General features: G+C 40.2%; 1 protein-coding gene across 3 annotated transcripts in view; it reads right to left on the bottom strand.

The window, feature by feature from the left end:
• LOC133663657 (A-kinase anchor protein SPHKAP-like) overlaps nt 1–26,620 on the bottom strand; it is a 383,555-nt gene that overhangs the window by 309,748 nt on the left and 47,187 nt on the right. Inside the window, exon 1 of one of the 3 annotated variants that reach the window (XM_062068309.1) lies at nt 20,041–20,163. The exons of the other annotated variants lie outside the window; for them this stretch is intronic. The gene's annotated coding sequence lies outside the window, so the exon portion shown is untranslated. Of the gene's footprint in view, nt 1–20,040; nt 20,164–26,620 lie in introns of those variants that run through there. 3 annotated transcript variants of the gene reach the window in all.

The raw sequence follows: 26,620 nt of genomic DNA, 5'->3' as shown, positions 1-26,620 counted from the left end.
GCAGGGATGTAATGATATGAAAGTTTCATATCACAGTTATTGTGACCAAAATGATCATGGTTATCATTATTATTGCAGTATGGTTAAATGTGCTCTAAAAATACTTGTACACACACTTAAGCCTTTCGACTAAGTCATTTTTTAATAACCAAACAAAATATAGACACTTACAAAACCCAATTTTTTGCTTGTTTTGTGTTTTATATGCTTCACCGATTTTAGTCGTAACATCTTATTTGTTTTAATGGCTAAGCTTTAATTTCTAAATATTGGTTTGTACTGTAGCACTTTAAGATTTATTTACATGAAAAGTGCATAACAAATAATATGTGTCATTATTATTTTTGTCGGGCGTTGTGTCCTACTTTGTTCAGCAGTGTTAGTCTTATTATATTTGTTTGTAATTTTTTTTTTGGGGGGGGGGGGTTTGCATGTTATTTTTATGTTATTTAGTTTATTTATTTATTATTTGAATTTTTATTTGGGGGGGAGGGGGCTGTTTTCTCAGTACCCGTATTATGACTTCCATATCAAATGAATAAATACATTTAAAAAAAATAGAACAAATAAATATGTTAATCGCGCTAGTCAAAAATTGCAGTTATCAAATTGTTTTTGGAAACTGTGGATGTCGTGTCCTCCGGAACAAAGCGGAAAAGAACCATCCGGATTGTTCTAGGTGCAAAGTTCAAAAGCCAGCATCTGTAATGGTATTGGGGTGTATTAGTGCCCAAGGCATGGGTAACTTACACATCTGTGAAGGCACCATTAATGCTGAAAGGTTACAACAGCGTGGCTTGGCACGGGTACTAGTCTAGACTGGCCTGCCTGTAGTCCAGACCTGTCTCCCATTGAAAATATGTGGAGCATTATGAAGCGTATAATACGACAACGGACTGCTGAACAACTTAAGCTGTACATCAAGCAAGAATGGGAAATAATTCCACTTGAAAAGCTTCAAAAATTGGTCTCAGTTCCCAAACGTTTGCAGAGTGTTATTAAAAGGAAAGGCCATGTAAAACAGTGGTAAAAATGCCCCTGTGCCAACTGTTTTACAATGTGTTGCTGCCATTAAATTCTAAGTTAATGATTATTTGCAAAAAAAATAAAAGTTTCTCAGCTATCTTGTCTTTGCAGTTTATTCAATCGAATATAAGTTGAAAAGGATCTGCAAATGATAGTTTTCCGTTTTTATTTACGAATTATACAACGTGCCAACTTCACTGGTTTTGGGGTTTGTACTAAGTTTGTGTGCAAAGGATTGTGTCTCTTAAATGACCACAACGAGAGATAGAGAGCACAGTCCATTTAGCATGTCTGTCTCCATGAATAAACAGAAAATATGCAGACAGAAAATATGGAGGACAAGATGCAAATATATTCATTTAGCAGTCGCAATATATTTATCAAGACTAAAACTGCTTTGCAACCTCTGCTTTTGCGCCTATATTTAGCATGTTTGAAATGTGCGAGCAAACTGGCACAAAAAAGGTTGCACTGCAGTCAGAAGGAGGCGATCAGTGCAATATGATGGAGGGAGAGAGAGAGAGAGAGAGAGAGAGAGAGAGAGAGAGAGAGAGAGAGAGAGAGAGAGAGAGAGAGAGAGAGAATCTTCCATGCTTGTGTCGACAATGAAATTATATTTGGCCATGTATAAATGTGAGATGTGAGGCATAATAGATGCGTATTAGATTTTGAGCTAATGAATGACTTAAGGGCTGATTATGAGACAGTGTTTTTTCATGGGCTTTCGTTTTGGGGCTATATTATTATTAACATAACTCTTTGGTGAAAACAAATTCTTGCCATGTGTATTTTCTTGCAACTGGATCATTCGAGCAAAGTCAGTGCCAGAATCTCCCACATCGCACCTTCGGCACACTAAAAAGTGAGTTCCGTTGTAGATCGCATTGCAGGACTGCTTCTGAGAAGCTCAGAAAAAGTGGTATGTTTTGTAGTTATCTGCTGCATGTTTCAAAATTAAGCAAAACACCACAGGTAGGAGCATGATTACCGTATTTTTCGGACTATAAGTCGCAGTTTTTTCATAGTTTGGCCGGGCGTGCGACTTATACTCAGGAGCGACTTATGTGTGAAATTATTAACACATTACCGTAAAATATCAAATAATATTATTTAGCTCATTCATGTAGGAGACTAGACGTATAAGATTTCATGGGATTTAGCGATTAGGAGTGACAGATTGTTTGGTAAACGTATAGCATGTTCTATATGTTATAGTTATTTGAATGACTCTTACCATAATATGTTACGTTAACATACCAGGCACGTTCTCAGTTGGTTATTTATGCCTCATATAACGTACACTTATTCAGCCTGTTGTTCACTATTCTTTATTTATTTTAAATTGCCTTTCAAATGTCTATTCTTGGTGTTGGGTTTTATCAAATACATTTCCCCCAAAAATGCGACTTATACTCCAGTGCGACTTATATATGTTTTTTTCCTTCTTTATTATGCATTTTCGGCCGGTGCGACTTATACTACGGAGCGACTTATACTCCAAAAAATACAGTATATACATTTGGAGGGAGATGAGTGTCTCCATGGCGACAGTCGCATAGTACACACAAAAACCTCATAAATAGGGCAGTCTGCACCACTTTTGCACTTGTTATCAATTGTACACGCAGTCTTAGTGGATCACCCGCAAAATACCCACTAATTGTACTTGAACTTTACAGTTTGTGCAGTTTAGCATGGGTTATTTAGATCAATCCCATAGTGCATACATATAAAACATCTGTATACTGTGGTACCTCAGTCAATTATTGTGCATTACTTGTAGGTTGCGAGCAAACATGTGGGTTACAAGCCTCCCCATTGCTAGTTCAATCAATCAATCAATCAATCAATCAATCAATGTTCACTTATATAGCCCTAAATCACGAGTGTCTCAAAGGGCTGCACAGGCCACAACGATTTTTGGCATAACGATTGACACAGTGAACCGTGTAAGATCCGACCAAATCATCCGGTGTCTCACTCGCTAGCATTACTTAATAGCTAACTATTAGACGGATAGTTGGAAAGACTTAACTTTGTTCTTCCAACCGTAGCAACGATGAAAGTTAGTGAGAAGAAGAGTGCTCAGAAGAAGAAGCCGACGATACTCATTAAAGGAAGAAATCATGGAAAAACATGACCGAGGTGTGCGTGAAGCAGTAAAAGCCATACCGAAGCAGAATGAGTCCATAACGGCAGCTAAGAACATTAAAATAATATTTAAACATGTATCCATGAAAATATGGTGAAGCAGCTCGCCGGAGATACCGTATGAGTCCGCTTTGCTGTACATTATTATTACATTACTTCATGAAACTACTGTAGTTGTTTTTAGTACAGGTTTATTCCTGTGAGTTTGCCAAGTATAAAAATGCAGTGCAATTTTTAATGAAAACAACTGCTGTTGTAAATGCATCCACTGGGTGTCACAATAGCAATTCTGCGAGGAGAGCAAACAGTTTATAGTGAGGCCAAGCAGGGGGTACACGGTAAAAAGTGGCTGCGACTCCTTCCCATCGTCCAAAATGAAACGTAAAACCTGCCGTTTAACGTCTTCTGCTTTGAACACATCGTGCTTTGGCACCCTAAGCACCCCGAAATGTCTGCCAAAAAAAAAAAAGTGGACGCAGAGTGTAACTCAACCCTCTTCCATAGTTTCTATCTCCGTTTGTATGGTCTCTTGAGTTGGCACAGGATTAATATGTGGAAATTACAAATTTGATACCTCCAAGGGTTTTTATTATTTATTATCTATCCAATCCCAGATAAACTTTGACCTAAAGCTTAATGGCTTTGTAAATACACTGAGACAAAGTCTAAGTTCATTGTGTCCCTTGTTTTGTTGTTAAAACTGCACCAGTTCTTCCCCAGAATTGTCAACTAACTTGAAGTGTTTTGTCGAGAGGATTGATTGTGCTATGTACTTTTTCAGAATGTACTCATTCTATTTTTGGCCAAATTAAAACAAAGAAAACAATCTAAAGTTGTCTTTCTTTTCAAGCTATTACGCCATGATTTTACCAGTCCGGCCCACTTGGGAAAATATTTTCCTCCATGTGGACCCTGAGCTAAAATGAGTTTGACACCCCTGTTCTGTTGTATTGTTTTGATACAGTAGTTTGCATGTTCTCCCCATGACTGCGTGGGTTCCCTCTGGGTACTCCGGTTTCCTCCCACCTCTAAAGACACGCACCTGGGGATAGGTTGATTGGCAACAATAAATTGGCCTTAGTGTGTGAATGTGAGTGTGAATGTTGTCTGTCTATCTGTGTTGACCCTGCGATGAGGGGCGACTTGTCCAGGGTGTACCCCGCCTTCCGCCCAAATGCAGCTGAAATTGGGGGAATCCAAACAAGAGTTAATTTTTTTTCTATTTATTTCAATGTGGAACGTTGATTTAAGATTAGTATTAGTACAGTAGAAGACTATTTTGAGTTTTGTCACATACACTACATTGCCAAAAGTATTTGGCCACCCACCCAAATGATGAGAATCAGGTGTCCTAATCACTTGGCCTGGTGTATAAATCAAGCACGGAGACTGTTTCTACAAACATTTGTGAAAGAATGGGCCGCTCTCAGTGATTTCCAGCGGGGAACTGTCATAGGATGCCACCTGTGCAACAAATCCAGTCGTGAAATTTCCTCGCTCCTAAATATTCCAAAGTCAACTTTATGATAAGAAAAGTGAAGAGTTTGGGAACAACAGCAACTCAGCCACCAAGTGGTAGGCCACGTGAACTGACAGAGAGTGGTCAGCGGATGCTGAAGTGCATAGTGCAAAGACTTTCTGCACAGTCAGTTGCTACAGAGCTCCAAACTTCATGTAACCTTCCAATTAGCCCACGTAACCTAACCCCTAGTACGCAGAGAGCTTCATGGAAAGGGTTTCCATGGCCAAGCAGCTGCATCTAAGCCATACATCACCAAGTCCAATGCAAAGCGTGGGATGCAGTGGTGTAAAGCACGTCGCCGCTGGACTCTAGAGCTGTGGAGACGCCTTCTCTGGGGTGATGAATCACGCTTTTCCATCTGGCAATCTGATGGACCAGTCTGGGTTTGGAGGTTGCCAGGAGAACGCTACATTTCGGACAGCATTGTGCCGAGTGTGAAATTTGGTGGAGGAGGAATTATGGTGTGGGGTTGTTTTTCATGAGTTTGGCTTGGCCCCTTAGTTCCAGTGAAAGGAACTTTGAATGCTCCAGGATACCAAAACATTTTGGACAATTCCATGGGATGGCACTTCAAGTTCATATGTGAGCAAAGGCAGGTGGCCAAATACTTTTGGCAATATAGTGTATACACTATGAGATTTGAATGTTATTTTTAGAAGAGACACTTTTTGCCCGCAGCAAAAATTATTTAATATTTTGCGCATGTTACTGAGCGACAAGACTTTGGTATACTGCAGATAAAAATAATCCTGTGTTGTTCATTAGAAGAAAGCTGAAAGCAGGGAGGATATTTTGGTCGGAGAGTGGACTTTGATGATGGAGACGTGATTGTTCTCTATTCTTTTGATAATTTACATCTGGAAGGGACAAATACAATAGCTTGTTATTGGCTTGCTTGGTCATTTCCCTCTCCCCTATAATTACGCTCATGGAGCAACTCCCTTTTAATGCTTCCTGGGGACACGAGACCGACAACTAGTAATTGAGTGAGAGACCAAGAAAGAAAATGAAAGGGAGAGAAAACAGGGAGTTGAAATTCTTTATGGAGAGTTTAGTCAATGTGCGTACAGCCGGCGCGGTGTGATACATATGAAGCGCTCAGCTTCAATGTGACTACAGTGGGAGAGCGGCAACGACTGGTGTGTTGTTGTTAATATTAATAAGGTTATAATGTTCTGCAGATGTGTACTTATGATACTATTTATAGTTCTGGCGTAATGCATATGTAGGGCTTGGCTTCAATGTGACTACGGTGGGAGAGCAGCAACGACTGGCGTGTTGTTGTTAATATTAATAAGGTTACAATGTTATGCAGATGTGTACTTATGAGACTATTTATAGTTCCGGTGCAGCGTGAGGGGGCACAACAGAAAATAATAGAGAAGCACTGCTGTCGTGATTGAAGCTCCTAAGTTAGGGCCAGCATTTTTCCATAGAGAGCTGCTCAAAGAAAAACTGAAGATTTGTCACTTTTTGTTTGAATAAAAAGAAAAATATATATTCAAGTACTGTACTATATTTGAAATCTGATTTGCGAAGTATGTGAAACATTTAAACAACACTGTTCCCCAGATTAATAGACCACAGTCTTAGGTAAACTATAATCTAGGTGTGTCCTGATTTGATTTAGAGGCCTAATCCGATACTTTGACAGTAGATCATAGAACTAATAATGTTTTAGAGCAAGTAACTGAAATAAACACTTTTTCATCAAATGTATTTCATTAAACAAGTTAAATCTAAGTTAAAATACGTCACTAAAGTATACTTGCCAACCCTCCCGATTTTCCCGGGAGACTCCCGAATTTCAGTGCCCCTACCGAAAACCTCCCGGGGCAACCATTCTCCCGAATTTCTCCCAATTTCCACCCGGACCACAATATTGGGGGTGTGCCTTAAAGACACTGCCTTTAACGTCCTCTCTCACCTGAAACCTTCACCCCTTAACAGCCGCATGCTGTCCAGGCGTCCGCTTTTCCTCCATATAAACAGCGTACCGGTCCAGTCACATAATAATGTAGCGTTGGACGGGTTTAACAATGACCTTTACTCGAAGATGTCAAGAAACGCTGACACGTTGTATGATCTTTTAACTGGTTTAATGATAACGCAAGGCATACTTGGTCAACAGCCATACATGTCTCTATACATGGGCTCTATTAACACAAATACGACTGTATATACGACGGACACTGCCCTCCAAAATAGTCTCTCTATTTTTGATGAAATAACATTAGAGGAATTATTACAGCGTGTAAGTGGGATAAAACAAACAACATGTTTACTTGACCCACTTCCTGGGAAACTTATCAAGGAACTGTTTGTATTATTAGGTCCATCAGTGTTAAATATTATAAACTTATCACTTTCCTCCGGCACTGTTCCCCTAGCATTCAAAAAAGCGGTTATTCATCCTCTGCTCAAAAGACCTAACCTCGATCCTGACCTCATGGTAAACTACCGACCGGTCTCCCACCTTCCGTTTATTTCCAAAATTCTCGAAAAAACTGTTGCACAGCAGCTAAATGAACACTTAGTGACTAACAATCTCTGTGAACCTTTTCAATCCGGTTTCAGGGCAAATCACTCTACGGAGACAGCCCTCGCAAAAATGACTAATGATCTATTGCTAACGATGGATTCTGATGCGTCATCTATGTTGCTGCTTCTTGATCTTAGCGCCGCTTTCGATACCGTCGATCATAATATTTTATTAGAGCGTATCAAAACACGTATTGGTATGTCAGACTTAGCCTTGTCTTGGTTTAACTCTTATCTTACTGACAGGATGCAGTGCGTCTCCCATAACAATGTGACCTCGGACTATGTCAAGGTAACGTGCGGAGTTCCCCAGGGTTCGGTTCTTGGCCCTGCACTCTTTAGTATTTACATGCTGCCGCTGGGTGACATCATACGCAAGTACGGTGTTAGCTTTCACTGTTTTGCTGACGACACTCAACTCTACATGCCCCTAAAGCTGACCAACACGCCGGACTGTAGTCAGCTGGAGGCGTGTCTTAATGAAATTAAACAATGGATGTCCGCTAACTTTTTGCAACTCAACGCTAAGAAAACGGAAATGCTGATTATCGGTCCTGCTAGACACCAACATCTATTTAATAATACCACCTTAACATTTGACAACCAAACAATTAAACAAGGAGACTCGGTAAAGAATCTGGGTATTATCTTCGACCCAACTCTCTCGTTTGAGTCACACATTAAGAGTGTTACTAAAACGGCCTTCTTTCATCTCCGTAATATCGCTAAAATTCGTTCCATCTTGTCCACTAGCGACGCTGAGATCATTATTCATGCGTTCGTTACGTCTCGTCTCGATTACTGTAACGTACTATTTTCGGGCCTCCCTATGTCTAGCATTAAAAGATTACAGTTGGTACAAAATGCGGCTGCAAGGCTTTTGACAAAAACAAGAAAGTTTGATCATATTACGCCTATACTGGCTCACTTGCACTGTCTTCCTGTGCACTTAAGATGCGACTTTAAGGTTTTACTACTTACGTATAAAATATTACACGGTTTAGCTCCAGCCTATCTCGCCGATTGTATTGTACCATATGTCCCGACAAGAAATCTGCGTTCAAAGAACTCCGGCTTATTAGTGATTCCCAGAGCCAAAAAAAAGTCTGCGGGCTATAGAGCGTTTTCTATTCGGGCTCCAGTACTCTGGAATGCCCTCCCGGTAACAGTTAGAGATGCTACCTCAGTAGAAGCATTTAAGTCCCATCTTAAAACTCATTTGTATAATCTAGCCTTTAAATAGACCCCCCCTTTTTTAGACCAGTTGATCTGCCGTTTCTTTTCTTCTCTCCTCTTCTCCCCTGTCCCTTGCGAGGGGGAGTTGCATAGGTCCGGTGGCCATGGATGAAGTGCTGGCTGTCCAGAGCCGGGACCCCGGGTGGACCACTAGCCTGTGCATCGGTTGGGGACATCTCTGCGCTGCTGACCCGTCTCCGCTCGGGATGGTTTCCTGTTGGCCCCGCTGTGGACTGGACTCCCGCTGATGTGTTGGATCCACTGTGGACTGGACTTTCACAATGTTATGTCAGACCCACTCGACATCCGTTGCTTTCGGTCTCCCCTAGAGGGGGGGGGGGTTACCCACATATGCGGTCCTCTCCAAGGTTTCTCATAGTCATTCACCGACGTCCCACTGGGGTGAGTTTTTCCTTGCCCGTATGTGGGCTCTGTACCGAGGATGTCGTTGTGGCTTGTACAGCCCTTTGAGACACTTGTGATTTAGGGCTATATAAATAAACATTGATTGATTGATTGATTGATGTCACACTGACGGTGGACGTATAAACAACTTTAACACTGTTACAAATATGCGCCACACTGTGAACCCACACCAAAGAAGAATGACAAACACATTTCGGGAGAACATCCGCACCGTAACACAACATAAACACAAGAGAATCCCTTGCAGCACTAACTCTTCCAGGACGCTACAATAACATCTACGGCTTTTGGAGCTCAGTGCACAACTGCACACACAACAAGAAGGAGACGAAGCAGAAGAACGAAGAAGAGACATGGCGACGACGAGTAAGAAGAAGAAATACGCTTGCAAGTTCCAAAATGATTGGAAAAAATAATTTCATTTCATCCAGAAAAGCTTGAAGGGGTAGGGGTATGCTGCCAGCACCTCAACCCCGACCCCCCAAATCAGCCCCCGCAAACACGCCCCCCCCCAACGCCCTCCCATCTCCCGAATTCGGAGGTCTCAATGTTGGCAAGTATGCACTAAAGTCTCAAATTTCAAAAGGCTCGTTTGGTGCATGGTTGGAATTGGGCAAGATTGTTTCATAAATATCGCCGCCATGCCTTCGTGGTTTGAGTTCACATTTACACAAAAGAGTCCTTCCATATATATTGAAATTAAGTTTGTAAACATTAATAACCAGCAGGAAATTGCAAATTACTTTAAAGTAAGGCTGCAATGATTAGGCGACATTGTCGACAAATGTTGCCAATAAAATTTGTTGGCGACAATTATATTTGTCGACAATAGTCGTGACGTTATCACTCGTGTTTTTCCGGGCAAAAGTGGGTCACTCGCAAAAACATTGAGAATGTATTTATTTTACCTTATCTATTCATTTACTTATCTTTAATATATTTTGTTAGATTAAATTTATGTTTGCATATATTCATGTGTGTCTACTAGGGGACGATTACCTTTGGAACTGAGGTACTGTAAGGGTATTGAAATTAGTATGTTACATATCTTAAAAAGTGCAGATGCCTCTACTTGTTATTGCCATGATTCACTATGCTGTACTGTCTGCAAAATTCTAAACAAATATTTGGAGAGAAAAAAAACCTTGCCAATGATGACATAAAGAGTATGAGGATATTTGCTCTTATTTTTGTTAAAAAACATGAATACCGTGCTCATTTTGCAAAGCGGACCTTGTTTTTATGGCAGTACATCTGTGATACGTGAGCATTTAAAGCGGAGACATGATGTCGGACATTTGGAGGGAGGATGTGGTCTCAACCTCTGTAAGAGTGTTATTAGCTTGTACCTTGCTGGCTAGCCAACAAGAGAGATAAAGTTGTGTGAAAATTACGTTAACTATTATTTTAGCCAAAGTCAGCCAGCTAAACTTTGTCTGCATCAATTCAAGTACGTTTTAAAGAAATGTTGAAAAAAAGGCACTTTAACAAACGCGAACCGACAGGCAGGCACCAATGCAGAGGTCATAATGTTAAACATACAATCTATTAAACAGCCAAAATGTATAGAATTAATCAAATATAGAATTCTACAGAAGAACAACTTTCTTCATGTCTGTGTAAGATCAATTAAAACTGAGCTCCCTTCACTGTGCAGGCGTTCTTCACATGAAGCGTTCAAGCGCACTGCGTAACTAACAATGTTCAAACACCAATGCAGTCACACTGTTTTTATTTATTTTTATTCCCAACAATGACAGTGTGCCCCTGCCTTGTTAGTGCAGGCCAATGAGGGGTGGAGGGGCTCAACATGGTTCTAGTGTTAGTGTGTTACATCATTTCCACCTTAGCAGAAAGCAACTAAACCACCTGACTGTAATCCAGTTAGCATCCTTTTAATTCCCTTTTGTGCTATACTGTATACTGTATTGCCAACCCTCCCGGTTTTACCGGGAGACTCCCGGAATTCAGCGCCTCTCCCGAAAACCTCCCGGAAGAAATTTTCTCCCGATAAACTCCCGGAATTCAGCCAGAGCTGGAGGCCACGCCCCCTCCAGCTCCATGCGGACCTGACTGGGAACAGTCTGTTTTCACGTCCGCTTTCCCACGATATAAACAGCGTGCCGTTATAACTGTAGAATGATGGAGGGCGAGTTCTTGGTTTCTTTTGTGGGTTTATTGTTAGGCAGTTCCATTAACGTCCTCCCAGCGCGGTAACAACACACAACAACAGCAGTCACGTTTTCGTCTACCGCAGTGGTCGGCAACCCAAAATGTTGAAAGAGCCATATTGGACCAAAAATACAAAAACAAATCTGTCTGGAGCCGCAAAAAATTAAAAGCCATATTACATACAGATAATGTGTCAGGAGATATAAATTAAATTAAGAGGACTTAAAGGAAACTAAATGACCTCAAATATACCTACAAACGAGGCATAATGATGCAATATGTACATATAGATAGCCTAAATAGCATGTTAACATCGATTAGCTTGGAGTCATGCAGTGACCAAATATGTCTGATTAGCACTCAACACAAGTCAATAACATCAACAAAACTCACCTTTGTGCGTTCATGCACAACGTTAAAAGTTTGGTGGACAAAATGAGACAGAAAAAGAAATGGCATAAAACACGTCCTAGAACGTCGGAGAAAGTTATACATGTAAACAAACTACGGTGAGTTCAAGGACCGCCAAAATTAGTAAGACAAAACGGCGCTCGCCAAATACTCGAATCAGTGAAGCATGTTTAATATAAACAGTGTGATTTATAACAATTAGGGAGGTTTGTGTCATGTTTGTCCTCCTACAGAAACCATATTAAAACAAAAAATATATTTTTTTCCCCTCATCTTATTCCATTTTTCATACATTTTTGAAAAAGCTCCAGAGAGCCACTAGGGCGGCGCTAAAGAGCCGCGGGTTGCCGACCCCTGGTCTACCGTAAAGCAGTTCGTCTGCCGTAAACAGCAATGTTGTGACACTCTTAAACAGGACAATACTGCCATCTACTGGATAGCCTCCGGAACACTGAAAGGCCTACTGAAATGAATTTTTTTTATTTAAACGGGAATAGCAGATCCATTCTATGTGTCTTACTTGATCATTTCGCGATATTGCCATATTTTTGCTGAAAGGATTTAGTAGAGAAAATCGACGATAAAGTTTGCAACTTTTGCTCGCTGATAAAAAAGCCTTGCCTGTACCGGAAGTAGCTTGACGTCACAGGAGGTAATATTCCTCACAATTTTCCTTTGTTTACAATGGAGCGAGAGAGATTCGGAGCGACAAAGCGACAATTACCCCATTAATTTGAGCGAGGATGAAAGATTCGTGGATGAGGAACGTTAGAGTGAAGAACTAGAGGCAGTGCAGGACGTATCTTTTTTCGCTCTGACCGTAACTTAGGTACAAGCTGGCTCATTGGATTCCACACTCTCTCCTTTTTCTATTGTGGATCACGGATTTGTATTTTAAACCACCTCAGATACTATATCCTCTAGAAAATGAGAGTCGAGCACGCGAAATGGACATTCACAGTGACTTTTATCTCCACGACAATACATCGGTGACACACTTAGCTACTGAGCTAACGTGATAGCATCGTTCTCAAATGCAGATAGAAACAAAATACATAAACCACTGACTGGAAGGATAGACAGAAGATCAACAATACTATTAAACCATGTACATGTAACTACACGGTTAATAATTCTCAGCCTGGTAAAGCTTAACAATGCTGTTGCTAACGACGCTAAGGCTAACTTAGCAACCGGACTGGTAAAATCATGGCGTAATAGCTTGAAAAGAAAGACAACTTTAGATTGTTTTCTTTGTTTTAATTTGGCCAAAAATAGAATGAGTACATTCTGAAAAAGTACATAGCACAATCAATCCTCTCGACAAAACACTTCAAGTTAGTTGACAATTCTGGGGAAGAACTGGTGCAGTTTCAACAACAAAACAAGGGACACAATGAACTTAGACTTTGTCTCAGTGTATTTACAAAGCCATTAAGCTTTAGGTCAAAGTTTATCTGGGATTGGATAGATAATAAATAATAAAAACCCTTGGAGGTATCAAATTTGTAATTTCCACATATTAATCCTGTGCCATTGAGTCTACTTGCAATGCCATCAAAAAGGCACTTTAACAAACACGAACCGTGTACACACACGAACACCCACGCACACACAAACACACACACACACACACACACACACACACACACACACAAACGGGCACTAATGCAGAGGTATAATAAGATTAAACATACAATCTATTAAAAAGTCAACATTTTAAGAATTAAAGATACAATTATATTCTATTAAAGTGCTAAAACTTCCAATAGTTAATCAATAGTCAATATACCAGTGTGCAGCTTTTTAAAAGTGCTTATTTTCTTTTTGAGGAAGTTACATTTTGTGTTTTGTTGTTTGTTTTCATTGCCGCTATTGTAACTGTTTTTTAAACACATAACTGAGGTTAATTGTCCTTTTTTAGTACTTTGCCTTTCCAGTCTTTTAAATGGACAACATTTTTGTAGTTATTTTAATTTTTATTACAGCTGAATGAGCACCACAGTTAGAGTATAAATACATATCTATTAATGTTGTTAGTTTGTTGTTAGTAAGCATGTGCCTAAAATAACTAAAAAAGCTGCATTTATAAGTCGATGGAATATGTGTACACTTTATTATCTGATTAGTCGACTAAAGGTCATAAAGTCTGCACAAAAGATCATCGGCTGCCCCCTCCCCTTCCTGAAGGATTTACACAACTCCCGCTGCCTCAACAGAGCAAAAAGCATCACCAAGGACAGCACACACCCTGGCTTCCACCTGTTCGACCTGCTACCATCGGGCAGGTGCTACAGGTGCATCAGAGCCAGAACATACAGGCTCAGAGACAGCTTCTTTCCCAGAGCTGTCACCATCTTGAACTCTAACTTATAATAATAAATCACCCCTATACAATATCCTACCCTAATACCCTACTGTGCAATATTACCCTTCGAGTGCAATACGTCCGACACTGATTGTTATTTATTACTCCGGTACTCTTGTCTTGTTCTGTATATTGTACAGTATTTTGTATTTCTATAGTATTTTGTATATTGTACAGGATTGCTTATTATTTTTATTGGATAGTAGTCTATTTCAATTGTTAGTTTTTTCTTTATTACCTCTTGTGTAATTTATTTTTACCCCATATTTGTTCCCACTACCGCACCTTAAGTTGGAGTCCTTAATCTCGTTATATGCAAATATAATGACAATAAAGTCCATTCTATTCTATTCTATTCTAATTGACTATCAAAATAATCAATAGTTGCTGCCCTAGTTTAAAGACTGCGACTGACTGAGTAAAAACACTACAAGATAGTTCCATTAATCAGCGTTCTTCGGCACACAGATCCCCTACAAAAGTTCCTGCAAGTTGAAAGTTAGTTTTGTTCTTCTTCCTCTCCGTTGTCAAGTATGTTCTAGTAGAAATACACAAGAAATAAGTAATGAACAAATTGTCCTCGCATTCTCTGATAGGCGGATGACATTTCCGAATACAAAGTTTTAGGAGCGCCCCAACTGTGTTAAACCAATCAGCGTTCGTCAGCACAACTAACTTCTCTAAAGTTCCTGTTGAAATTCCGAAAGTCTCACCAAGCTACCCAGGTAGTTTCTGGTGGAAAAACATGGGGTATCTCATTTAAATGGCAAAGATACTGTCAGAGTTCCTGCGGTGGAAAAAAGCCTAATATGTCTTTTGTCTGTCTGTTAAGGTACAGTCGATAGCAACACGGCTCAGATTGTTATGGTCGGATTTTTGATAAAATTTCAGGAAATGTCAGAAATGGTTTGGCGGAGGTCTGCACTCTCAAAGTGTTTTTAATCGGTATATCTGGTAATTGTGTTATTGTGCACTATAGAAAAATTATTAAACAATGTGTCCGTATCTTTTCAAAACTTGCGATTAATTAAATTCAGATTTTAGTCATTTGCATAAAAATTGCTTCACATGACAACAAAAAACAGGAACTAAATCTTAACCACACCGGTAGGGGTTAATACAATCGAGTCAGCCTGACCTGCCATTGAAATAGCTCTTTTTTTTTTTTCTATCAAGGGAGTTGGCAGCCCTCAGAACAACAGCGATGAGTCATCAAATTAATGTCAGTTATTAATGACAACTTGCATAATGGAAAATAAATAGAAAGTCTAAAAATAATTCACGCAGCAAAGGTCCATGGTAGATTCACTCATGCACGGTATGTGTCATACAGTATAATTAATGCGATTGTCCCTCCTGCCCATCACCAATGATGCTATTTGCTAACTTGCACTATAGAAACTAAACGACAACAATGTCCACAAAGATGTGAAAGCTGCATTGATACCATGTTGTATAAAAAGTGGTGGCACAGGTGTGGTATAACACACACAAAACAAAGAACAACTTTCTTCATGTCTGTGCAAGATCAATTAAAACTGAGCTCCCTTCACTGTGCAGGCGTTCTTCACATGAAGCGTTCAAGCGCACTGCGTAACTAACAATGTTCAAACACCAATGCAGTCACACTGTCTTTATTTATTTTTATTCCCAACAATGACAGTGTGCCCCTGCCTTGTTAGTGCAGGCCAGTGAGGGGTGGAGGGGCTCAACATGGTTCTAGTGTTAGTGTGTTACATCATTTCCGCCTTAGCAGAAAGCAACTAAACCACCTGACTGTAATCCAGTTAGCATCCTTTTAATTCCCTTTTGTGCTATACTGTATACTGTATTGCCAACCCTCCCGGTTTTACCGGGAGACTCCCGGAATTCAGCGCCTCTCCCGAAAACCTCCCGGAAGAAATTTTCTCCCGATAAACTCCCGGATTTCAGCCAGAGCTGGAGGCCACGCCCCCTCCAGCTCCATGCGGACCTGACTGGGAACAGTCTGTTTTCACGTCCGCTTTCCCACGATATAAACAGCGTGCCGTTATAACTGTAGAATGATGGAGGGCGAGCTCTTGGTTTCTTATGTGGGTTTATTGTTAGGCAGTTCCATTAACGTCCTCCCAGCGCGGTAACAACACACAACAACAGCCGTCACGTTTTCGTCTACCGCAGTGGTCGGCAACCCAAAATGTTGAAAGAGCCATATTGGACCAACAATACAAAAACAAATCTGTCTGGAGCCGCAAAAAATTAAAAGCCATATTACATACAGATAGTGTGTCAGGAGATATAAATTAAATTAAGAGGACTTAAAGGAAACTAAATGACCTCAAATATACCTACAAACGAGGCATAATGATGCAATATGTACATATAGATAGCCTAAATAGCATGTTAACATCGATTAGCTTGGAGTCATGCAGTGACCAAATATGTCTGATTAGCACTCAACACAAGTCAATAACATCAACAAAACTCACCTTTGTGCGTTCATGCACAACGTTAAAAGTTTGGTGGACAAAATGAGACAGAAAAAGAAATGGCATAAAACACGTCCTAGAACGTCGGAGAAAGTTATACATGTAAACAAACTACGGTGAGTTCAAGGACCGCCAAAATTAGTAGGACAAAACGGCGCTCGCCAAATACTCGAATCAGTGAAGCATGTTTAATATAAACAGTGTGATTTATAACAATTAGGGAGGTTTGTGTCATGTTTGTCCTCCTACAGAAACCATATTAAAACAAAAAATATATTTTTTTCCCCTCATCTTATTCCATTTTTCATACATTTTTGAAAAAGCTCCAGAGAGCCACTAGGGCGGCGCTAAAGAGCCGCATGCGGCTCTAGAGCCGCGGGTTGCCGACCCCTGGTCTACCGTAAAGCAGTTCGTCTGCCGTAAACAGCAATGTTGTGACACTCTTAAACAGGACAATACTGCCATCTACTGGATAGCCTCCGGAACACTGAAAGGCCTACTGAAATGAATTTTTTTTTATTCAAACGGGAATAGCAGATCCATTCTATGTGTCATACTTGATCATTTCGCGATATTGCCATATTTTTGCTGAAAGGATTTAGTAGAGAAAATCGACGATAAAGTTTGCAACTTTTGCTCGCTGATAAAAAAGCCTTGCCTGTACCGGAAGTAGCTTGACGTCACAGGAGGTAATATTCCTCACAATGTTCCTTTGTTTACAATGGAGCGAGAGAGATTCGGAGCGACAAAGCGACAATTACCCCATTAATTTGAGCGAGGATGAAAGATTCGTGGATGAGGAACGTTAGAGTGCAGAACTAGAGGCAGTGCAGGACGTATCTTTTTTCGCTCTGAACGTAACTTAGGTACAAGCTGGCTCATTGGATTCCACACTCTCTCCTTTTTCTATCGTGGATCACGGATTTGTATTTTAAACCACCTCAGATACTATATCCTCTTGAAAATGAGAGTCGAGCACGCGAAATGGACATTCACAGTGACTTTTATCTCCACGACAATACATCGGTGACACACTTAGCTACTGAGCTAACGTGATAGCATCGTTCTCAAATGCAGATAGAAACAAAATACATAAATCCCTGACTGGAAGGATAGACAGAAGATCAACAATACTATTAAACCATGTACATGTAACTACACGGTTAATAATTCTCAGCCTGGTAAAGCTTAACAATGCTGTTGCTAACGACGCTAAGGCTAACTTAGCAACCGGACCTCACAGAGCTATGATAAAAACATTAGCGCTCCACCTACGCCAGCCAGCCCTCATCTGCTCCTCAACAGCCGTGCTCACCTGCGTTCCAGCGATCGACGGCGCGACGAAGGACTTCATCCGTGGGTTTGGCGGCTAGCATCGGCTAGGCGTCTGCTATCAGGGTAAGTAGTCCTTGTTGTGTTGCTACAGCCAGCCGCTAATACACCGATCCCATCTACAACGTTCTTCTTTGCAGCCTCCATTGTTCATTAAACAAATTGCAAAAGATTTACCAACACAGATGTCCAGAATACTGTGGAATAATGAAATGAAAACAGAGTTTTTTCTCCGGGCTCCGAATATTTCCCTTGCCCTCGTGACGTCACACGCATACGTCAGCATAATAAAACGTTTTTAACCGGAAGTGTGGCGGGAAATTTAAAGGCCTACTGAAACCCACTACTACCGACCACGCAGTCTGATAGTTTATATATCAATGATGAAATCTTAACATTGCAACACATGCCAATACGGCCGGGTTAACTTATAAAGTGCAATTTTAAAATTCCCGCCACACTTCCGGTTGAAAAACTCCTTCAGATATGATTTATGCGCGTGACGTCACAAAATCCACGGAAGTGGTTGGACCTCATCGGACCCGATACAAAAACCTCTTGTTTTCTTCGACAAAATTCCACAGTATTCTGGACATCTGTGTTGGTGAATCTTTTGCAATTTGTTTAATGAACAATGGAAGCTGCAAAGAAGAACGTTGTAGGTGGGATCAATCGGTGTATTAGCGGCTAAGTACAATACTTACAGCAACACAACAAGGACTACTTACTACGCCTAGCCGATGCTTGCCGTCAAACCCACGGATGAAGTCCTTCGTCACGCCGTCGATCGCTGGAACGCAGGTGAGCACGGCTGTTGATGGGAAGATGAGGGCTGGCTGGCGTAGGTGGAGCGCTAATGTTTTTATCATAGTTCTGTGAGGTCCGGTTGCTAAGTTGCTAAATTAGCCTCAGCGTCGTTAGCAACAGCATTGTTAAGCCTTACCAGGCTGAGAATTTTTAACCGTGTAGTTACATGTACATGGTTTAATAGTATTGTTGATCTTCTGTCTATCCTTCCAGTCAGGGGTTTATTTCTTTTATTTCTATCTTCATTTGAGAACGATGCTATCACATTAGCTCAGTAGCTAAGTGTGTCACCGATGTATTGTCGTGGAGATAAAAGTCACTTTAAATGTCCATTTCGCGTGCTCGACTCTCATTTTCAAGAGGATATAGTATCCGAGGTGGTTTAAAATACAAATCCGTGATCCACAATAGAAAAAGGAGAGAGTGTGGAATCCAATGAGCCAGCTTGTACCTAAGTTACGGTCAGAGCGAAAAAAGATACGTCCTGCACTGCCTCTAGTTCTTCACTCTAACGTTCCTCATCCACAAATCTTTCATCCTCGCTCAAATTAATGGGGTAATCGTCGCTTTGTCGCTCCGAATCTCTCTCGCTCCATTGTAAACAAAGGACAATTGTGAGGAATACTAGCTCCTGTGACGTCACGCTACTTCCGGTACAGGCAAGGCTTTTTTATCAGCGAGCAAAAGTTGCAAACTTTATCGTCGATTTTCTCTACTAAATCCTTTCAGCAAAAATATGGCAATATCGCGAAATGATCAAGTATGACACATAGAATGGATCTGCTATTCCCGTTTAAATAAAAAAAATTCATTTGAGTAGGCCTTTAAAATTGCACTTTATAAGTTAACCCGGCCGTATTGGCATGTGTTGCAATGTTAAGATTTCATCATTGATATATAAACTATCAGACTGCTTGGTCGGTAGTAGTGGGTTTCAGTAGGCCTTTAAATTCAAGTATTTCTTTTATTTATATGTATAATAAAATAAATATAAATATATATATATAGCTAGAATTCACTGAAAGTCAAGTATTTCATACACATATATATATATATATATATATATACACATACATACATACATACATACATACATACATACATATATATATATATATATATATATATATATATATATATATATATATGAAATACTCGAGTTGGTGAATTCTAGCTGTAAATATACTCCTCCACTCTTAACCACGCCCCCAACCACGCCCCCAACCAAAACTCGGCCCCCGAGTCAAAAAGTTTGGGGACCCCTGCGTTAGACCTTTAGATGGATTCATTCTATTTCCGTTATTATGAGAGTGCCCTCGTTTCCACATCCTCTTACTGTACGTCTTACTAAGACGACAAGCCCATCAAAGACCTCCAATATGCCAAGTAATCAGTTAACCTTGCAAGCTGAGACCTGCAACTCACTTCCTTGTGTACAAATCCACATCCACAGCATTGAGGATGTGTGGCTAAATCAGGTAACCACAAATATTACAGTAACGACACATCTTAGCATGACGCTGTGTCGATCGTTTACAATCTAAAAGACGACGGTTAAAAGATGTCCAAAAGGAACTCACCTACACTCACGAGGGTCGATCACATTCCCTTTGCTGTTTTGACTCTGATAGTGCTTTTCAAAAACTCTTCCTTCTTCCTGCTCACCTGCTGCTTTTAATGTTGCTACCACACGCTGACTCAGGGCACTGTAGGGCTGGTGTGTACGTGTGCATGTGTTTGGTGCCTAATCCCTGCTGAGTGGGGTGCTAAGCAGCTACAGCTCACTAGAGAGTTAAGTCACTATTAACAGTGGTTGTGTGTCAGAGCATTGTTTTTTTAGGGCATGCATTATATAATTATATAACATCAGTGGGTTCTAAGAACCTTATGTTGTATGTATTTAACCATCTTTTATCATATTCAAATTAGGGCTGGGCGATATGGCCTTTTATTAATATCTCGATATTTTTAGGCCATGTCACAATACACGATATATGTCTCGATATTTTGCCTTAGCCTTGAATGAACACTTGATGCATATAATCACAGCAGTATGATGATTCTATGTGTTTACATTAAAAAATTCTTGTTCATACTTCATTAATATATGCTCATTTTAAACTTTCATGCAGAGAGGGAAGTCACAACTAAGTCAATTTACCAAAACTGTATATTCATGTCATTTCCAAAACAGAAAGTGCAAGATTGTCAGAGACATTTTAAAACAAGCTATGAGTGCACTTTTGTGCATGATGTCACTAAGATGACATATCAAAACACTAAATTAAAGTGCACTTTTTGTACAGAACGCCACTACAATAGTTTAAAACAAATAAAGTGTACTTTTGTGCATGATGTCACACAAGATATTTCAATAAGTGTCAAGTAAAAATGAGCTGCATAATAGGAAATCAAATAGTGTACGTCCTTCGCTATGTGGTAGGTTCCTGCGGACGTTATCTCCTTCTGTTGTTGACTAGTTTTTTCATACGGTGTTGATGTGGAAATAGTTGCTTCGGCAATTTGTTGGTGTGGCACTGAACGGAGATGTTGACATGCCGAGTTTCAAGCACTCTTCATTCTCCAGCGGGTGACTTTTCAAATGATGCTACATATTAGCAGTAATGCTACTTTTTGTAGCAACGCTTATGCCGCATAATTGTTCAACATCTTCCCGCTTGAAGCCAAACTACCGCCAGACGATGGACCCCTGTGCTGTTTTTCTTGGGAATTAATTCTTCCTTCATTTGTTACCAGATTTGCACCTTCTCTCTCTCGTATTACCACCCGCACCGCGCCGTTAGCATCACAGCTAACGTTACCATGTCGCTACCTGTCTGCTCCGCGGGAGCGTGTGACGTTGCTCACGCGACGTATGTAAGAAGGTGCGCTTGTTTTAAGTCTCTGTGAGAAGGAGAGACAACAAAGAGTGAGAAGAGCCTGTAGCGTAATGCCCGCAGCTAAAAGCAACTGCGTGAGAACGTATACTCGAATATCACGATATAGTCATTTTCTATATCGCACAGAGACAAACCTGCGATATATCGAGTATATCGCCCAGCCCTAATTCAAATGGAAATTGTATAAAAATTATTCTATTCTTTTGCAATGGTCCTACAGTCCTCAAAAATCAAAATATGGGACTTAATACGTTTTTAACATCAATGTGTCAAAAAGTGCGTAAACACTATTTGCAGGGTTCGTACACCTTTTCCATGGCCAAATAAGCCCTTTTTAAGGACTTTCAAGATACATTTTCCAGTACCCTTCAAAAGGCGAAAACCAGTGTGAATCAATCCATAGCCTTTTTGTGTTTGTTAGTGTTTGAGGTCACCAAATGCTGCGGACAATCTGCTAAATCAGTCCCGGAAACGAATACAATTGGTAAACATTGTACATAATAAGTATTGTTATGAACGTGTCTGTTACTACATTATATATAGACTTGCCGTGTGTGTATAAAACGTTGGAAGATTTTGACGTTGTTTTAGAGGGCTTTGAAGGCTACAAGGGTAAATGTAAAGTGTGGAAAACATTAGGGTGGAGGAGGATCAAACACATCCACACGCACTGCAGATAACCTCAAGCTATGTGCATCTGTCACATATGCTCAGAGCAGCTGGGGTTTGTGAGCATCATGGAGCGTTAGCTGCTGATTAAAATGCAGCCTTCATTTGCAAGAGTTAAATAATGTCATCAAAAATGAAACGTTGTCTCCATGCTTGTGTTGTAGGCCACAGAAGCTGATTGCGGCCAGATGAGAGGCAGAAATTCTGCTGATGTTAATGACAGGGTCCAACCAGAAGATGCTAGCATTTCAAAAAATGACTCTTTTTTTTCCTGTTTTAATGGCATGCAAAAATCTGCAAATTCATTCCAGCTGATTTTAAAACACCAGGGGCCGTACTTATCAAGCTTCTTAGAGTGCCATTTTACACTTAAGTCCTGAGAATTTGCGAAATTTAGTCCTACTCTCAAACTTAAGAATAAAAGCTTTTTATCAACGTTCTTAAGTCTAAGAATCACTCCTACTCTCCACGATATTTAAGAGACCTTCAGAGGTGTCTTAAGTGGTTAGGAGTTGCCAGCAGGGGATGGCACTGAGGTGAGAGAGACGTGCGCGAACGTTCAGGGAACGGAACAATGTTTTGTTTTGTTTTTATGACGAGCAGCTGATCAAACGGTATCGTTTAGACAGAGCGGATATTATTTTTGTCACAGATTTAATACTTTTCGATTCCTTGTTGATTTCTGCATGTGTCTGCAGTGGGCTAGTATATATAGAGCCACCCACACCAGTTTCAAATTAGTTGCCTAATTAATGAATTGGAAAGAAAATGTTATGACAGTAGCGTATGTGTGTGGCCGTGAGGTGAGTGACGTCAGTGAGTGTGTGGGCGATAGAAGAGAGGGAGCGGTAGCGTGAGTGCCGGCGGGGACTAGTTTGTTTTGTATTATTTTGTAGTTTATTGTCAAAATATACACTCCCATTGTCCACTTAAATATTTCCAAGATATTTCTTTATTCTTAGACAACGGATTCCCTTCCGTGGTCATTTCTATGGACACAGAAATGACGTCACCTAAAATTCCGTTTACGGCACATAGTAATGTCGTAATTCAGCTCTGAGTGTGACACTTAAGATTCAGTCCTACACTTCGCTGAAAGTGTGAGTAAGACGCTTGATAACTAACTTTTAAGTGCAGCTTTCAGCGAAGAATTTATTTACTCTTAAGTCAACTCTTAGCAGACTTCTTAGGAGTAATTCTAAGAAGCTTGATAAGTACGGCCCCGGGAATGTTGCAAAGTTTCTAACTAGAGATGTCCGATAATATCGGACTCCCGATGCTTTAAAATGTAATATCGGAAATTATCTGTATCAGTTTCAAAAAGTAAAATGTATGACTTTTTAAAACGTCGCTGTACGGAGTGGTACACGGACGTAGGGAGAAGTACAGAGCGCCAATAAACCTTAAAGGCACTGCCTTTGCGTGCCGGCCCAATCACATAATATCTACAGTTTTTCACACACACAAGTGAATGCAATGCATATTGGTCAACAGCCATACAGGTCACACTGAGGGTTGCCGTATAAACAACATTAACACTGTTACAAATATGCGCCACACTGTGAACCCACACCAAACAAGAATGACAAACACATTTCGGGAGAACATCCGCACCGTAACACAACATAAACACAACAGAACAAATACCCAGAACCCCTTGCAGCACTAACTCTTCCGGGACGCTACAATATACGCTACCTCCTACCCTCCCCCCACCTCAACCCCGCCCACCTCAACCTTCTCATGCTCTCTCAGGGAGAGCATGTCCCAAATTCCAAGCTGCTGTTTTGAGGCATGTTAAAAAAAAATAATGCACTTTGTGACTTCAATAATAAATATGGCAGTGCTATTTTGGCATTTTTTTCCATAACTTGAGTTGATTTATTTTGGAAAACCTTGTTACATTGTTTAATGCAGTGATTTTCAACCTTTTTTAAGCCGCGGCACACTTTTTACATTTACAAAATCCTGCGGCACACCACCAACCAAAATGACACAAAATGACACTCTTAACACAGCATATAATACATATAGTTAATAATATAGGTTTCTAAATGTATTTATATTTACTACTATTACAATGGCTTTACAAGCTCGCAGTATTAATGTTTCTGCCACAGTGTGGGACTTTTTTGATTTAGCTACGAGTTCAACAACAAGGTAGCAAGCTTTGAGGGCTCTCTTGTTTACCTTTGTGGTTTTTCTCAGAAAACTTGCCTATTTCTCATTGTTTGTACGTAAGCGTACAAAATAGTCCATCGTGGTGTTTCGTTTGGAGATGGCGTTTAAGCTTGCTTGGCACCATGGCGCTATTGGATAGCTTCTCACCACACACCAAGCACTGCGGAGTCGGTGCTCTCGCATCCCCGGTGAAAGTCAATCCAAATGAAAGATAGCTTTCGCTTTATTGCCTCGAGCTCACCGTCTTTTTTTATTTTGTAGACCACTCATACTAGAGCCTTCATCTGGGTCAGAATTTTGTCCAGGACCCTGTTCGCCATTTGCATTTTCCCTTCTCAAAAACTTCTCCATCACTGTCACTTGCTCGCATCCTCTTGCTGCGATCCCAAACTGTCACTGTCACGTGATGCGCAGCGCTAACTCGATTGTCTTTACAGGTATTTATCGCCCTCTGCTGCCACCTACTGAAATAGATGAGTATTACATTATCTGCCGCACTTTATTATAGCACGGACACCCGACAATGGTTAATTAGGAGATATTAAATAATTTCTCACGGCACACCTGACGATCTCTCACGGCACACTAGTGTGCCGCGGCACACTGGTTGAAAATGACTGGTTTAATGCATCCAGCGGGGCATCACAACAAAATTAGGCAGAATAATGTGTTAATTCCACGACTGTATATATCGGTACCGGTTGATATCGGAATCGGTAATCAAGAGTTGGACATTATCGGACATCTCTATTTATAACATAGTTTCCGCATCATTATGGATGGGTACGTTTCGCATTGCAACCAATACAAGTTAAAGTTCCACTGATAGTCACACACACACTAGGTGTGGTGAAATTACCCTCTGCATTTGACCCATTCCCTTGTTTCACCCCCTGGGAGATGAGGGGGGTAGTGAGCAGCGGGGGTGGCCGAGCTCGGGAATCAATACGGTACCAATTCTCAGTGCCTTAGAATCGATAACGGTATTTAACAGTACTGATTTTAATGTTTTAAATGTTAATTGTTTGATAATAAAATCACGTTTTAATGGAACATTAAAAAATGTTCTGTCCAGTTATGTCCATATCTTTTCTTATTGCGTTTATTATTACATTTCTGAGTCTCATTTTAAGTTAATCATTGTTTATGTTGCATGTTTTTGAATGACGGACAGGAGAGGTCAGTGAGTGGTGGTGGATTTCCATTTCGTGCGGCAGCGGTTCCCTTTTCCGATGGCCGGGTCGATCGTCTTCGTTGTTGTGTGCATTTTGTCGAGTCTTGGCCATGATGACTGTGAGACCATAACGTGCTAAATGGCTGACTCAATAATTGTGTGTGTGCGCGTTTGAGATATTGAGAACATTAGGGATGTAACGATGAACGGTACTAATGATAATTGCAGTAAAACTCCCCAATGGTTAGTATTACCGTTCTACATTAAAATTATGAAAAAATCGTGATTGATAATTGCACTTTGTTAAACTCACGGACTGGCTGAGTAGCTAACATGAAAATAAGAGACAATAAAGCTTCTCCCCATTAAAAAACAACATACCCAAATCTAATCCTATATATCAGCTAATATATCAAATTGTGAACATTGAAACTACGAGCTGTGCTCTCTTAGAACAGAGTGATCGTTATATACTCGGAGGAACACGAGGCGCATGTGTTCAAAAACCGCTAAACAGAGTAGGATGCCACAACGCTTGCCAAAAATAAAAATTAAAAATAATAATAGATTTTGTTACGCACTTTTCATTTAAATAAATCTTAAAATGCTACAGTACAAACAAAACAATACAAGCTTAGCCATTAAAACAGATAAAATACCAAGACTGAAACCACGTCAGTGAAACATAAGAAACACAAAATATGCAAAATAGGGTTTTTTTCTGACAGGATCTATTTATTATAGTTATTTAGAAAAATAAGTTGGTCAAAAAATGTCAGTGTGTGTAAAAGTACTTTTTTAGCCAATTCAAAAATACTGCAATAATAATGACAACGGTGATAACTTTAGTCACGATAACCGTGATATTAAAATATTATATCGTTACATCCTGAGTGAACAATTTCATTGGTCCACCGTGACCCATTCGGCAGTTTCTTTGGTCTAATGTGACTAAGCTAAATTTATTGGCAACATGTGAAGCTGGTGAACCCGAAAACATCTATGAATTAGCCACAGCATTTTATAAAACGCAGGGGTCAAAGCGTGGGGGAAAAAGTTACGGTTTATAATTAGGAAAATACGGTAATCACTGTTCAATTACCTTTATTGTTTGCTGAATTTGTTCATGAGTTTTTATTTATATTACATTTTACACTAAAAATTATTTTTTCCGTACTTGGATTCTAGGGTTTTGGGGGATTTTAGGCCCAATGCGTTTATAAACTATGTCAAAAT

This window comes from Entelurus aequoreus, linkage group LG13, assembly GCF_033978785.1.
Source record: "Entelurus aequoreus isolate RoL-2023_Sb linkage group LG13, RoL_Eaeq_v1.1, whole genome shotgun sequence".
NCBI classification, from domain to species: domain Eukaryota; kingdom Metazoa; phylum Chordata; class Actinopteri; order Syngnathiformes; family Syngnathidae; genus Entelurus; species Entelurus aequoreus.
Note: the sequence above shows the minus strand (reverse complement) of the source record. Positions and strands in the feature narration are given on the sequence as shown.